This window comes from Mastigoproctus giganteus, chromosome 9 (assembly GCF_048544385.1).
Source record: "Mastigoproctus giganteus isolate SK-2022 chromosome 9, ASM4854438v1, whole genome shotgun sequence".
NCBI classification, from domain to species: Eukaryota; Metazoa; Arthropoda; class Arachnida; order Uropygi; family Thelyphonidae; genus Mastigoproctus; species Mastigoproctus giganteus.
The window spans coordinates 113,550,217-113,567,584 of record NC_143583.1 but is presented as its reverse complement, the minus strand read 5'-3'; the positions used below and the strand labels follow the sequence as shown (position 1 = coordinate 113,567,584).

At 37.8% G+C, this 17,368-nt stretch overlaps 1 protein-coding gene across 5 annotated transcripts in view; it reads left to right on the top strand.

Moving 5' to 3' along the window:
• LOC150080653 (uncharacterized) overlaps positions 1-17,368 on the top strand; it is a 213,155-nt gene that overhangs the window by 120,101 nt on the left and 75,686 nt on the right. For 3 of the 5 annotated variants that reach the window (XM_090381864.1, XM_090381861.1, XM_090381865.1), the window contains exon 1: positions 7,838-7,996. The exons of 1 other annotated variant lie outside the window; for it this stretch is intronic. The gene's annotated coding sequence lies outside the window, so the exon portion shown is untranslated. Of the gene's footprint in view, positions 1-7,837; positions 7,997-8,045; positions 8,065-17,368 lie in introns of those variants that run through there. One more of the 5 variants, XM_090381863.1, reaches the window with a different exon arrangement.

Sequence of the window (17,368 nt, the reverse complement as noted above, 5' to 3'; positions counted from 1 at the left end):
TGAAAGGAGAAAGATACACCAACATGCTGCCAAACAGAATAGACCTGTCACAGTGGAGCAACCGACTACATGATATAACACAGAGGTGGCACAACCAATTTCACCAAGGACCATGCATTGAATACTAGCATAGCAGGGGTGTTGCAGCTGACATATTCAAATGAGCCTACTTTGTGCATTGAAACAGAGCCATTGGATGACTGGAAACAGGTTGCCCAGTTGTTTTCAGCTGCAATACAAGGATGGAGAGGTGCGGGTATGATGTACATAATACAAAAAGAACCTCATTATGTGAAGGATGTTGTATAGTCCTGCAGGAATCATGTAATGCTCTGAGACATGTTTGAGTGGGAGAGTCAGGCTGCTCTGGTACCTATTGATCAGCATCTCACTGAAGACTTGTACAGGCCTTATTATTTCTAATCATGTGCACCCATTTATGGTGACTGTTTTCCCCAGACCATCTTTCAACAAGGCTGCTCCATATCACATGGCTGCAACAGTATTGGACTGGTCTGGCAAACATTCTGGTGACCTTTTCATCCTCCCATGGCTGCCAAACTCATCCAATCTCAGTCTAAATGAACAAGTGCGGGACATGGAATAGACTGTTTGACATCTAAATCCAGTGCTCTCAAATACCTGAAAATTGTGGGATCAGTGTATTTTGAATAATTACCATACCTATGATTACAATCCCTTGCCTCATGGAGGCTGTGAACTGAATGTGATGCAACCAGGTACTAGGTTGGTGTGTGACTAATGCAAGTTGTCTCATTGTATAATCTTAAACATCTATGATTAATTAAGTGTAATGTGATTTTAATATTCTGGCAGGCATTGGAACATTAGTGAAAATAATCGACAAAAATCAGACAAATTTATGTGAATTTTGGTATTCCTCTAGTATGGTACCTTCCCCAAATTGCAGCATTTATTAATTATTTTTTTAATTGGAGAAGTATAGCTATAAAAACTTTCTTTAATGACCCATTTTGGTGTAAACCAAGTATCAACTTACCACATAAATTAGTTTTCTGTAGAGTTTTTGATACCCTTAATTTCCCCCACTTTACAGGCACTAAACATGATCTTTAAGGGAGGCCATCAAGGAAAAAAAAAATATATATATATACAGCAATACAATTAAAGCACAGGTTTTACTGTAACACAGTTTTCAATTAAGTTTAAGTCGAAAATTTACTGTACATATTAAAACTCATTCAATAGCCTAGAGCCCTAGACACTTACTCTACATATATGCTGTATTGTCGTAGCCTAGGTACGTGTACGTGGTACATATATGCTGTGGTGCCAACTCTATTGTCTCACATGCACATTTTTTTTTTTTTTTATTATTTTATTATTATTAGCCATATGTGCAAGGAAGCCTAAGGATTTTGCCGCACCAGTCAAAAAATAAAAATAAATTCTGAGTGACCCCTGAGAGAGAGAGAGAGAGAGAGAGAGAGAGAGAGAGAGAGAGAGAGAGAGAGAGAGAGAGAGAGAAAGAGAGAGAGTCAGAAATAGAAGGAAATCACCAAGAAAGAGAAGAATGATGATATCCAGCTCAGGATGTGCCAAGCCCATACTCATCAGATGTGAGCCCCTGGGGGTGCAAGAGAAAAGAACTACGAACGGGCTCGTCCCAGTAGCTCCTCTCAAGTAGTCAGTGGCAACATGCAACAGTGTTCTTAATTCCATCCTGATGAGACAACGTGATAGCTTTTCATTTCACAATTTATTTTTTACCCCTTTAAATATAATTGAAAATCTATCTGCATATTTAGAAATCACTTCCAACAACATGTGTTCTGTTTGGCAGCATGTTTTTCCCCATTTGGCAAATGATTTCACTGGTTTTGAAGTGCAAGTTCAGACAATTGCCGAAGACATTGTGAAGATTGGAAAAGAGTTGGGATTCGAAACTTTGGACACTGCCAATGTACATGACTGCACTGACTCACATGCAAATGACTTAGATGATGCAACTCTCCTTGAAATTGAAGAAAAGAAAAACAATTCTGAAGTAGATAAAACTGAAGTGGCACCAAAATAATTTTCAACAGAAGAACTGGAGAAAGTTTTTCAGGGAGTTGACATGGCCTGTGAGCCGATTATGAATGGAGATACCAATGTTGAATGTAGCATCAAGATACGGAAAATTTTACAAGATGGGATTCAATGCTACAAAGACTTGTACGCCGAGAAAAAGAAGAGATGACTTCACCGACTTCATTATTGAAATGCCTAAATAAACAAAGTTTTTTTTCTCATCTCTCATGATGTTCCTTTTCAATAATAAAATTTTTGCAATATTTTTTTATTTCAAATCCTTTTAATTAGCTATCAAGCACAAATTGTTTATAGATTTGTTATAATTTGTTTATTAGACTTTCTCTGGTATGCATTCGATTAAAACCCATTATAATTATACCTCAATCAGCACAGTTTCACATAACATGGAACAGTTTTGGTACCAATTATCAGCGCTATGTGGGGTATTGCTGTATATATACACACTGGTGTTCAAAGAAAGTGCATCACCTAAGAATTTCACATTTCTAACCCTTTGCAGATTCCACACAATGCGATGGTATGTTACATCAATTAATCACAAATAGAAATATAAACAAAAGATATTTATTAATAGTTAAGGCAAAGCCAAGTAATATTTGACAGGTGTTCTCAAAATATTCCAAAATGAGCATTTGCAACCTTTATACAACAGTTTTGGTAAACATTACAATTATGGCTGAAATGTTATCAGAAGTCCTTAATTTGCTTCAGTTTATCATTTTAAATGGAAAACAAAATGAAAAGTTCACCAGGTGCAAACTAGTATTTAGTTAGACCACCTCTGGCCCTGATGACAGCAGCACACCATCGAGGCATTGACAAGATCAATTTCTGAAGATAATTAACTGATCATTTGTGGTTCCAAACACGAATTATGGCTTCCTGAAGTTCACAAAGGGTTTGGTTTCTTTCTGGCAACTGCAGATTCCACACAATGCCAACAGTTCTCTATAGGATTCAGGTCCAGACTGTTTCCTAGCCAATTAAAAGTTGTAATGGACCATTCTTCCAACCATTTTTTCACCTGTAACAAATGTAAACACATTACTGTCGAACCTCTAATGCAGAAATGAAGCTAAAGTAACTACAGAAGTGCCTACTTACACCTTTCGCCCGATGACAAGGAGCAGAATTTCTTCTCATTCGAGAAAATAACTGACTTCCATTGCTCGGGGGTCCATTTGACATGCTCCTTACACCAAATTAATCAGGCCTTTTTCATTTTTTATGTGATTACTATGGGCTACAAGTCCATTTTTGAAGAGTCATCTTCTGACTGTTACTGCACTTGCTACCACTCCTGTATGTTCTTCCCATTCTCTTTTCAGCTCAGACAAAAAAGCTTTACGGTTTTTAAGGCATAAGCACTTCAAAACGCAGTCCTATTTTGGCATTCCTCAAAACGCAGTTCTTGTTTGCGCCCTGTTCCTTTTTTCCTATCAGCAAAACCAGTATTCTTGAGTTCGGAAATAAATCTATTCACTGTTGACTGGTTACAAGACACTATAAGCAGTATAATGAGAAGAACATCCTTCCTCACGTAAATCAACCATAGCACTCTTTCTTTCTGGCGTCAACTGCACGTAACTCACCATCCTGACACAAGCAAGGAATGACTGCAACTCTTGCAGAGCGTGCTTATATAGCTTAAAGTAACAGCTGATGCAATATAACATCATCGCCTACGTGTGTCAATCCTATAAGAAATATCGCCATATACTTATGTTATTTGGATGACAATTACAATTTTAAGGGGTGATGCACTTTCTTTGAACACCAGTGTATATGTTATTTGAGGGGTTTCTGTGTAAGTGTTATTTGAGAGGTTTCTGTATTTGCGTAAAACTACTCACCTATCTTGCAACTGGCTGCAAAGATACAGTTTATAAGTGTATATTCCCAGGGTCCTGAGCTGGGTATCATCATTCTTCTCTTTCTTGATGATTCCCTTCTACTTCTGACTCTTGTTTTCTCTCACTTTCTCTCAGGGTAATTCAGATTTTTTTTATTTTTTTTTTTTTTGTTTGTTTGGTGCAGTATAAGCCTCAGGCTTCCTTGCACTGTATGGCTAATAATAATAATGTTTTTTTAATAATTTTGTGTACACATTATGTATTGTGGTTGTAGTCGATTGTATAGCTGTTCAGCTAACAGGAGGAGAAATTCTGAAGTAATTAGGATAGCAATAGACATTCCTGCCCTCGCATTACACTAATAGCCCTGCAAGTAATCATGCTGAAGAAATGTATCATTGATAAATTAGAAGGTAGTTCAATTGAAAAGAGAAGTACCTGGCTGGGTAAATGCTAGAGAACCATTAACAGCAGATAAAATTATGGGGGGGGGGACTAACCAAGAGATTAGGCATGGAAAGACGTATATCAGCCTACCTACAAGTTTATGATTATAACAGCAGAAGTTTAAGAATAAGACAATATTTTTAAATAGATGAGTAATTATGATTATAAGATTGTTTATATCTACCACTTCCAGGGCTATCACTAACACGGACAGGAAATTGTGCTCCCAGATACCCAAGAACGAACTTTATATTCTTCGTCATATACCGTTTACTTTCATACTACTAAAAATTTCCAGATTCTGGGCTATTAGTGTAATATGAGGGCAGGAATATCTATTGCTATCCTAATTTCAACTCCTGTTAGCTAAACAGCTATACAATTATAACCACAATACATAATGTGTACACAAAATATTAAAATATATATATATATATATATGTATTTTTTATTTTATTTTTTTTTCATTATTTCTTGCTGCTTAACTCAAAAAATCTTATTGAATTGATAAAGTTTGTACACCAGGTGCTTGCTGCTAGCTTTTTTTTTTTTTTTTTTTTTTGACACCCCCTTCTCTAGAGGTGCCAGATTTATTTAATGTCCAAACAATTTGAGATCAGTCAGATGTTCTAATTTGTATGTGATTAACTGATTTTTGTTATTCAGTTACATCATCATTCTTCTCTTTCTTCTGACTCACTCTCTCTCTCTCTCTCAGGGTAATTCAGAAATTTTTTTTTTTTGCTGGTGCAGCATAAGCCTCAGGCTTCCTTGGTTGGTTGGTTTAAATGGAAGTTTATTGGCACAAGGGCGGCTAAGGCCAAATTGTTCCTGTCACAGTAATTCTGCAAATGATTTTTTTTTTTCCAGTCATGTGTCAGATAAGTTCATATAAATGAATTTGTTTTAAAAAAATAAATAAATCGGATAAATTTGCGTCATCACTGAGAATATGGTTCATCTCTAATGAATTGTTTTGGGTTAAAACCGATTTAAAATTTGTTAATCGAGCAGCTTGATTGTAGGGACACTCGAGGAGAATGTGTTTCACTGTAAGTAGGGCGGAACAGTGACGACAGTGAGCAGGTTAATCACCTGTCAACAAATGGAGGTGGGTGAGATGGGAATGCCCAATGCGTGTTCTTGCAAGGACAACCTCTTCTCGTTTGTTTAATCGTGAACTAGATTTCCAGTATTGTGGCTTTTTCTTTATTTGGAAAAGTTTATTATGGGTCTGTTGCTGCCATACTGATGCCCATTGGTCAATACATAACTGTTTTATGATGAGTTTACAGTCCATATAAGGAATCGAGGCAAGTGAAGACACGGGGTTGACTGGATTTTTTGCTGCTTGATCTGCTTTCTCATTTCCCTGGATTCCAGCATGCCCGGGAATCCAGCAGAATCTTATGTCTGTGTTATGCTCTGTGAGATTAATTAACTCTGCTCTGATTTCTTTCAGGATAGGGTGAGAGTTCAGACATTTGTGTTGTAAAGATGGTACTGCACTCAAGGAATCGGTATAGATTATTATCCCTTCATTAGACCTGTTGTTGACATGTTCGATAGCCATTCTTATTGCATGAAGTTCAGCGGTGTAAATACTGCAACTTGGGAAAAGTTTTTCAGAGATTGCACAAATGGTTTCTAGAACTACTGCAGTGTCTACATCTGTACCAGATTTGGATCAATCAGTATATATTTGCAGACAGTGTGTGTGTATTTGCTGATGCATGAGCTAAATGTAGCTGCTGTATATTTTCATTGTTCAGCGCCTGTTTTCCCCATTTTCGAAAAAGTCATCACATAAAGTTTTAAAAGTGGACCATGAAGGCTCTATTTCTCCGGTATCTTGGTGGATATTGTCGAGTGGAATACTCCAATACTGAGCAATATACTTCAATCTGATTCCTGCAGGTTTATTTTCATTTGGTTTATTCCTGTAGAAATTTATGAAAGATGGGTTAAAGAGGTAAGGACAGATAGGATGTGAGGGCATACTCTGAAGTTTGGCAGCATACATAAGCAGCAGCATCTGTCTCTGTAAGGATAATGGAGGTTCGTGTGCATCAATATATAGACTATGCACTGGAGATGTTCGGAAGGCACCTAGAGCTATTCTAAGTGCATTGTGTTGAATGGTATTTAGGGATTGTAATGCTGACTTTCTAGCCGAGTCATATACGGGTGCACCATAGTCTAGTCTGGATGGGATTATGGTTTTATATAAGTGAAGAAGGGAGTATCGATCAGCTCCCCAAGACTTCCTTGCACTACATAGCAAATAATAATAAATAAATAACTTCTCAAAACCTGTAAGGAAATAAACTTTTTTTTTTTTTTGTTTAGAAAATTCGGATTTTTAATCATTTCTCACTTGTTTTTGTTTATTTATATATATATATATATATATATATATATTTTTTTTTTTTTTTGGAATGGAAAAAATAAATTTGTGTTAAAATTAAAAAAATAATATCGTTTGTAATATAGAAATTTAATTGCTGAATTTGGTAATTCATTAGTATTATTGAGTAAAGCAGCTATTATTTGTATTGTATGTTACTGTTGTAAAAGTAACTCTATGAATGGTTATGTTTTTTGGGGGAGAGGGGCTCTTACCAGAATAATACACCCAATTACCTAGTTTTTCATCCTAACCACCTACGTGTATGACCCATTTATTGTGCTTGGTACACTGCTTCTGTTTCAAAGGCGCTCCATGCTAGTCAAAACATTACTTTCCTTCTCATAAACGCAAACTGAAAAATCTTAAATTTTTTTTTCCCTGTCATTTATTATTTCAGTGTGCGCAGTTGCATTGGCAGGTAATACGATTTAAGGTATTATGAGATATTTATCTTAACTCGCATGTATTATGTTCCATGTGTAATACACAAGATATTTTGTATTATACAATCAGTAATGACATGTTTGGGAAATAAAAATTCAACTATGTGCGTTACTGATTTGACGCATGCGTTATATTTCATGTTGTTTACTTTTGGCTCTTTGCCAAAAAAAAAAAAAAAAAAAAAAAAGAAGAAGAAAAAACTATCGTATAGTAATAATAATTACATGGTATTTTACTTATTCCCTTTTTTTTTTAATATGATGGAAATTAAATTTATTTGAGGAGAATTTTGTTTTATGTGCTATTTTTAACCGAGTATACACGCATTTCGTTGTAATTCAAATATTTCTCTTCATTGATTTAACAGTTGTATAAACTTTCGCATGCAATGATGTTGATTTATATTTCATTTATGACAAGTGCCTGAACTGACAACACAACATAGGAGATACAAACAGGTTTTTCGAAATTATTACTCCATTGACCCAAAAGTAAAGCGTAATCTGAAACATCAGTAAAATGTGCGCTGCCAACCTTGTAATCGAAATGGACCTGGCTCGCCTAGCTTGCGTTGTAGGAAGTTAATGGCGAAGTGATGTGCTGTGGCTGATGTTTGTGACTACCCGATCCCTTTTGTTGTAATGGGTTGATCCTTTTCCTTGTCACAGCATTGTTATTCTGTAGTGGTTAGTGTACTAGTTAAATGGAATTAAAGATGACAGTTGCCGTTTACTAAGCTTCGGTGAATGGACACATCGGAAGAGTAAGTGCTCCACATACGAACTTCCAACGCTATAAATACTATGTACTAACCAAAGATGCCTTGTTATGGTAGGAAATTATGGATTGAAAAAAAAATAATAATAATAATAAAAAATAAAGGGGAAAAAATCCGAAGAGGCGTTTGGCTTGCGATTCATAATTTAGATTAGGCATCGTTGCTTGCCGTAGTTAAATGGATTATTTGTAGATACTCTAGTATTATTTTTCAACTTTGTAACATTCGTCATTGAGATTATACTCGAACTGAATTCACAAATTATAATCGGAGGTGTCGGAGCAGCATGTGGCGTTGACAAGAAACGAAATTGAGTACATGCGACATTTCAGTGTGCACTTAGAAAGATATGCCATACTTATATCGACAGTCGCAATTTTGATCAGGCCTAAATATCTATGTATATATATTTCACAGTGCGGGGAGGGAAATATTTTTCCCATGTTATATGATCAATAAGGTCGTAAATAATTTGCTGATTGTGCTTCTGTAAACTGAGAAAATCTTTGGAAATGTAAATTTCGAGCTTTTTTGGCGAAAATAAATATTTTGTTGCATGCTATGTTTATTGGTCTAGAAGTGGAATTTGGAAATATTAAAACGTTATATTATTTGAAATGTAAAATTTGTTTCTTTTACGTAAGGATTCCCCCCCCCCAAAGTTTAATTGCATGAGTATCTCACTTGTACATGTAATACCTGTGAAAGGGGTATGTATCCCTTAGAGAAAACAAATGATAGGCACACTGTTATCCATATTAATTTCAGTCTTTTTATATATATAAATATTGGGGTCCTGTATGTATCAGGATGCTATTGGCTTAATCTGTTTTATAAGAAGATAATTTAAGTTGTACTGTGTGTAAGCCAGTGTTTATCCAGGTGAGAGTTTATTACCCAGGTTTAGGCCTACTTGTGTGTTAAAATTCGCATATCACGAGACTAGATTTTTCTCAATTAACACTTTTCCTATTATGAAGATACATGCTAGTTTATTATTAGTGTTCAGTAAATTAAGCGAATATTATTCTCTCTGTGACAATGTTTATTCTTTATTATTTAAATAGCTTAACAAATACTGGAGATCTCTGAATTAATGCAAACACACAATGAGAATGTTACATAGTTTGTGTTGTAAAGTTGTTTCATTAATCAGAAGGAAAGTGGAGGGGGGGGGGGAACTCCCAAATTTAACTATATTGAACCAGAATTTGGTGTACATTACATTTATATAAAATGGCAGAAAGCATGTTTTTTTTTTTTTTTTTTTAAACAGAATAGAGTTAGCTTGTAAATGGAAACCAGTGCAATGAAGTATATAAAATAATGGTGAGTTAGATTATTCAGTGTTAATTTGTATTTAATCCTTTGTCATTTATGCAGTACCCTACACATACCACAAACGTTTTGTTTATCTGGACAGAAACATTGCTTTCCTATACCAGTTTTCTCTAAATAATATTATTTCCTTTTTTGTTTTGATTTACTAGAGATCAGTTGTTTGTTTAGTGTGTAATGGAAACCATGTGCCGTCTTTTTGGAATTAGCTGTGTACAAACACCTCATCTAGAATATGAATTTGTATCACCACTCCACCCGTTAAGGGGAGATATGAATTATGAATAATATAGCTGCACTAACAGCATTGTATAATTTGGCATATTGTACTTGTTATTTAATTTAATATTTCTGAATATTTCTCTTCTTTTTTTTTTTTTTTTTTTTTTTTTTAAGTCCAAAGCCAAAAATTGTACACAGATATAAAAGATGAGTGGGCATTAAAAAAAAAAAAAAAAGCATGCAGTATGAAAAATTCCAAACAGTGAGAAGTGGAATAAATTATTTAAATAAATAGTAAAATACTTTTAAATTCAATAAAAAGTAATTTTTACAATAAAGACAAAGGAGTCTAATAGTAGCAGTGGCATGCGATGCAAGAAAGCAAGGGTATGAGCTTATGCAGCATCAGCCAGAAAAAAAAAAAAAAAAATCACACCATTCCCTCCAAATGCCTGTCCAGTTCCCCCTTAAATTTATTCAACCTATCAACTTCCACAACGACAGATGGAAGTTTGTTTAACCACCCGCTGGCTAAAGGCAAATTTCCGCACATCTATTCTACATCTGTCTTTTCTTAATTTGAATTTATGCCCCCTTAGGTTCGTAATCTGAACAAGTGGAAGAATCCCATCAGAATTCACCGTGCTCAACCCATTCAAGGCCTTATATACCTCAATCAGATCACCGTGCAGGTGCCTAATCTCCAGCCACTGCAATTTGCAGAACTTAAGCCTCTCTTGGTAAGAGGATCCCTTCATTCCCCTCACCAATCTTGTTGCCCTTCTCTGTACACGCTCAAGTAAATCTACATCCTTCCTAAAATGAGGCCTCCAGACCTGTGCGCAGTACTCAAGGCGTGGTGTGACTAACCATGAATTATACAGCATCAGTCAAAAAAAAAAAAAAATTCATATATCGCCTATCCATCCCCTCTAACAATTTGTCCAGCTCTTTTTTGAATTTATTCAAACTGCCCACCTCTAGAACACCAGATGAACGCTTTTCCAACAATCAGCTACTGCTGGCTGAAGGCATATTTCTACACATTTTTCCTTCAACAAACCTTCCTCAATTCGAATTTGCCCCTCGTGTGTTGTCTGAGCAAGAAGGATTCCATCAGCTCAGTGCTGATGGAATCTTTAGTACAGAAGATGTGGCCTAACCATTACTTTATAAAAATAAATAAACATACCTTCTATACTGCCAAATTGTATATCATTGACAAATGTCCATGAGCTATCTTAGCAACCAGTGCACACTGCTCAGAGAACTTTGTATCTGATTGCACAATTAATTTCAGGTCTTTTTCATTATCCACTGCCTTAACCATAGTACTACCACACAATTATTATTAATATCAGTTTATTTCCAAAGAAATGTCCCTAGAGCTAGAGGACACGGGTTACATGATAAAATGAAAAACAATGACATTTATTTACAGTTATGTACAGAGTACACAAATGTGTTAATACCATACAATACATGGCCTTAAACAGCCTATGGTTAAGATACATAAATACAATGTGCAGATAATGAAGCATCGCCGAAATAATCTCACCTAGAGCTTGACGGAACATACATTTGCAATAGTGGAAGTAATCTGTGAGAGTCTAGCTTCTGAGAGTCTATTTACAGTTATGTTTAGAGTATTCAAATGGGTTAATACAATACATGGCCTTAAAAAATCTGAGATTACTGCTACCCATATGAAATACTGTGCATTTATAAACATTAAACTTCAATTGCCATTTCTCAGCCCATTTTTTTATTTGTCTAGATCTTGTTGCAGTAGCATACCCTGATTATTGTCATTAACTACCCAGCCAACCTTTACATAATCTGCAAACTTAAGACATTAAACCTGATGCACCTTCATCAGTATCATTAATAAATATAGAAAACAGTGGGTTCAGCACTGAACCCTGTGGGGGGGATTGCACTGATAACCTTAGTCAATGAAAAGCAGTGCTCAGTGATAACCATGCTGTCTTCTCACATTGACTTACCCTTAATGTCACTCTCTCCAATTTGTATAGTGGAATATAAGTATACCATCAGATGGGTCAAACAAAATTGTTCCTTGACAAAACCATGCTGTGACTACAGTAAAATACTGTATCATGTAGATGAATCTACATGGTACTGCATTACATCTTTAACCAGTGATGCCATTATTTTTCCTAGAACAGAAGTTAAACTTCGTAATTACTTGTCACCATTTGACCCTCCTCTGTAAACTAGGGATAAATTCACAGAACTCCAATCCATAGGGTCCTTCCCTGAATCCCAAGATGCCCTCACTAGTTAAGGCTAAATGTTTTTTTTTTTACCTTCTTTGCTGCCTCCCTTAATATAATTGGATATTAAGTTATCTCATCCACCCCAAGAGTTATTATTATTAGTAGTAGTAAAGTATGTTAGCTGTCTGACAGCACCAGGGGTTCCCCCATCTCCACATTGTGACACTGTTTGTGTAACACAGAACTCCGTGGATGCCAGAGATTTAAATGTGTGGGGAGTGAAATGTAGTGTTATGTTCTGTTGTATCTCTGACCAGTTGGCCGTTGGGCCCCTAGTGGGACCCACTTTGCCCAGAGGAGGCAGGTCAGGCACTCATAGATTAAGTACACTGGCAGGCCCTGCCACCTAATTTCTGAATATTTCAGTGGCAAGGGCCTAAAAAAAAAAAAAACCATTGGGGTGAATTACTGCTGAATTGAAATATAGGGTAATGTGAGAGGTGTTAAATTTTTACACTAATTAAATTTAGGAGACAGGTTCTTGTCTCCTTCTCTCCCCTGCCATCCCCCTTCTCTTCTCCTGGTAGGGCTTGGGGTCAGTGGCTATCATTCCAATATCTCTATATGTCCCCCCAGCCTTCAGTCTCCCTCCCCTACTCTAGTATAATCACATACTTGGTAAATTAAACTAGAATAGGGGAGGGAAACTGAGCCTGGGGGGACAGATAGAGATATTGGAATGATAGCCACTGACCCCATGGTAGTCAGTAGGTACAAGCCCTACCAGAAGAGAAGGGGGGTGGTAGGGGAGAGGAGGAGACAGGAACCTGTCAACTCCCCCACCCTGCGAAGGGGAAAGAAAGAAGGCCAGGTTAGGGCACCTGGCAGAACGCCAGATGGCATGTTGGTGGCAGATCCGCACGATGTCCAGTAGTCTAGTCAGGTTCCGTGGAGTCCACGGAGGCTTCAATTTGGTATTAAGAGTCTGGTGAGAATATCAGTAGGGTTGCATATAGTAGCGGCATCAGATTCAGTAAGTCCATTTTAGTGGCATAGTCGTGATGGAATTTCCATAAATGTGAATAGACAAGTCAGGTGAGAAAATCATCAGGTTAGTGATCTCACATGTGATGGTGTCAAAATCCAGTTAGTCTATTTCAGTGGTAACGTTGCTCATGGAAGAAGGTCCCGTTCAATGAGAAGATTCTAGGTCAGTGTGTGTGTGTGTTGGTCTAATCCAGAGTTGATGCAAGACCAGGAAAGACTAACAAAGGTCCTAAGTCCCATTCAGATTAGGTGTTCATCATGGACTAGTCAGTGGTCATAATCAGGCTCTTTTACGTGGGTTCAATCCACTTCCATCTTGTTTGTCTCTACTTGATCTAACCGCTAATAGGCATCAGGTCCAGTAATCCAGAGTTGTCAAATGGTCAGGTTCAGCTTATCTTGTTTTTTAAGTTGTGCATTAGTAGGATTACGCCAAGTTGTTGGTTGTCTCAGTGGTTTTGGTAGATGGCATTTAGCTTCCGTCTTCTGGTGAAAAGTTGCACAAATTTGGAAAAGGGTTGATATTCTCGTTAAGAGTCAAGCAAATAAGATTCCATGTCCAATCTTATTTGCTTGAATCTCTGATTGCCACGATGAGTAAGGAGCAGAGATCCTCAATGCTTGCAGTTGTACATTATATGGGTCCAGGTCTCTGGCTCTCCACATACATGGGTTGGATCCTCAATGATTCTGAAGCCATGGAGTTTTGTGTTGAAGGTGCCGTGTCTTCTTAGAAGGAAGGTGGTAAATAGCCCAGGTTGGAACCAACCTGGTGGTTTAGGGAACACCCTCGTTACGTTGGGAAGGAACTTGGTTATTTTTCCTTTGATTGCAAGTGAGCGGTGAGTCTGGCTTTTTCTGACTTATGGTTCGCAGCCTGGTCTATGGACTTCAATGTACATTCCTATTTCAGGAACATGCATTGCAATCTTTTTTAGAGATGGTATTGCATTCCACATCTAATCATCTCAAGGTCCAGTGGGAGTGCCCCAACCAGGACCTTGGAGGTAGTATGTGCTCACTGTACAGCAGGCCCGGGAAATGGTGAGAAGAATGGCCCTATGTATACTGTCTTAAGTTCTAGTGTTAACTGCAATTACTGCTTTTTGGTACCAAATAGGTGCTGCACAAGTGATTACCAGTATAAAGGTTGTTTTATAGTAGAGGGCCAGGGTGTGCTTGTTGAGCTCCCAGTCCCTGTGTGAAATCTTGGCGATTAGTGCTGAGTACTTCCTGATCTTTACTCGAATGTATCTGAGGTGTGGTTGGTAGGAGAGGTTCGGGTCCAAATTGATTCCCAGGTATTTGTGTTCACTGTCCAGCATTATCATTTGGTTGCCAATTTTTATCAGTTGCATTCTTCTTAGGTCGAGTTTTCCTTCCAAAAGAATAGAATGGGTCTTGTCCAGTGAGATTTTGAGAAGGTGTATGCTGCCCAATCCTGCAGTATTCTCAAAGCATCATTCACTCTTAATTCCAGTTCTACCCGATTATCAGCAGCAATGGTCAGAATCAGGTCATCTGCAAATACCTGGGGGTGCACGTCGTCCAGATCCATGGCGACAAATTGATCTAGTATTATGTTCCACATGAGCAGCCCTAGGACAGAACCCTGGGGATGGGCCTGGGCAGCTTACAATAAAGTGCAATGACTTCTGTTCATCTCTGGGAGAGGTATGACTTCAGGACTTGATGCAAGTGGGATACAATATTAATAATAGTAAAGTGTGTTTAGGGTCTCATGGCACCAGGGGTTTCCCCCATCTCCGAATTGCTTTCATTGTATGTGTGAGGCAGTATTCTGTCAATTCCAGAGGTTTAAAAGGGTGTGGGGGAACGTGTATGTTTAGTGTTATGTACCGTTGTTCTTCTGATCTTTTAGCCATTGAGTCCCATAAGGGACCCAACGTTACTACACTTTGCTGTGGGGAGGCAGGGCAAGTACCCAGTAGATTTTTATACATACTCTGGTAGGCCCTACTACAGTTCCCTGAGATTTCATTGGCTAGGGCCTTAAAAGGGGAGGGGGTGATCGTTGGCTGGAATTTGGCCAAGAGGTTTAAGAAAATTTGTGCACGAAATTTTGACATGTAATTTAGATAATTTTTAGGACTTACTCTGTCGGTGGAAAGTTAGTGGGAAGAGAGACTGAAGGCAGAAGTTGGAAATATGGGGACAATAGTGTAGGCATCCCTGAAAGCAGTCAGTGGGGACACAACCTCACTAGGAATACCAATGAGAGTCACAAAAAAAATTATATATATATATGTGTAAGATTTTAATTTTTGTTACTATTTTGGTGTTTCGTAAATAATTTCAGTGCTTAAGATATTTCAGAGTAATCAAACTAAAGTATTTACACTTGGCTTAAACTTAGATTGTTGAAATCTTAATAGTATATAAACCTGACACTTCATGAGATAGATTAAAAAATATGTCAGACCCATATACGAAGACTATTCAATAAAGAATGAACATAATTTTTCATGATCAATCATACTGCTTGTTATTTCTAGCTGAACTGCAGAATTTAAGACCAACCCAAGTTGCATCATGTAGCAACTGCATGGTTGACTTGTGCACATGGTGTTACCTTGGTGGTCAGTCAAGTTTATGCTGTTCACCTATGTAACAGTGGACATGACTGTTCTTTGCATCATCCACTGTTACATAGGTGAAACTGAACAGGCATAAACCTGACTGCTCTCAGATTTTGTTTCTGCCTGAAGAAAACAGCTGAAGAGTATAAAATGTTGAGGCTTATGGTGAATCTATCTACACTTCCACATAGCACAGCTCGCAGGTGGTTTAGAATGTTTAAAGTTGGATATGATTCAGTCCCAAAAATCAGTGGTCCTGGAGCTCGAACCACTGCTGTCACCACAGAAACTATAAACACTGCTTCTGTAATTGTGAGAGAAGATTGTTGTATAACAGTAAGGCAATTGGCAGAAATGTTGAGAATATCAGTAGGAAGTATGCACCTTAACCTAGGGCCTGTGTAGAACCACTGACCCTTAGTTTCCATCCATAGCATGGGAAGCCAGACCAGGAAGTCCAGTTTAACTCTGGCTAGGCCAATCCTGGAGAGCCTGAGCTTCCCAGAGAGGGCCTAATAAAAAAATAAATAATAAATAAATAAAATAATAAATTTTTGTTTGAAAAAAGCATTGAAGAGGAATAGACAAGAATGAGTCAATATGAGGAGGGAAAGGAAAAGGTGGATGATAGGGAAGAGTATTCACCCGGAGATTAGGCAAAGGTATAGTTGGGGGGGGAGCAGCATTCCAAAGGTTAGTAACTCCCATGCTGGAAGGGTTCAGTGTCAGGAAGTATACCTTCAGGCAGATGGAGTTGTCATCAACTTCAGTCATGTAGTAAATATCAGGAGGCAGCAATGGTTTGCAGTCCATGTTGGGTAATGGATCTTCACTGGAAAATGGCTTGGGCAAAAAAGGTAAGAGCAAAGTAGCAGCAATTTTCTTCCGTAAGATATAGGTACTTCTGGTCTTTAGGGATGTCAGCAATGGATGTGAATAGATGACTCCTGAGGTCTTCATAGCTAGGACAGTGATACATGACATAGTTCCAGTCCTCGAGGGAGCCACAGTGGCATGAGGGGTTATTTGCAACTCCGAGATTTTTCAGTTTTCGGTTGAAAGTCCATATCCAGTTAAAAGAAAGGTAACCTGTAAACCAGGGAAAGACTATGGACTAGCGATAGCAACCCTAGGAGGAACTTTTTAGTGATAATCCCTTTAGTAGTTTTATCCGAAATCAACTGCCATTGCCAATATATTGCTTCGTAATTCTCCTGCGTTCATGTTTTTGGTCATTTTCAAGGTCTAGAGTGATCCCAGAGATTTCTCGGGAGGTTTCTCCTTAAATGCTGGAAGAATCCTTTCCCGACAACATCCAGGTGTAGATGGAGTGGGCTACAAGAACTTGAAGAACTGGCATGTTTGCAGTGCAGCAGGTCCCTGTAATAGTAAGTAAGACCATCTGTTGAATGGAATCCAGTTTTTGCTTGTGAGCAAGAATGGCCTTGGTGCCACAAACACTGGCTCTATAGCAGATAATGGGGATAACAGCTGCAGTATAGATAATGTGCAGCACTGTCCACTTCAAGTCCCGGTCTGCACAACAGATACGAGTGATCACCACTACATAGTTTTTTTTTTTTTTAATCTTGGTGGCCAGACGGTTAACACGGGTGCCTCTGTAGCCAGGTGGGAAGGAGCAGCAGTGCGTAGCACACGCTTCTTGATTAGACCGGGGTTCGAGCCCGTCATCACCAAATACGGAGGATGCGGAAAGGTCAGGGAATGACCACCGCATATTCCCGCAGCAGTATGGCCTTAGTTGCTAATGCTCCTAAAAAAAAAAAAAAAAAAAAAAACCAACCAAAGTTAACACGAGGAAGGAATGATAATAAATTAATTTTGTTTTGCATCTATAATTATCCCAAGATATTTAATTTATGAATACATTTTAATAGCAGTAATGGTGG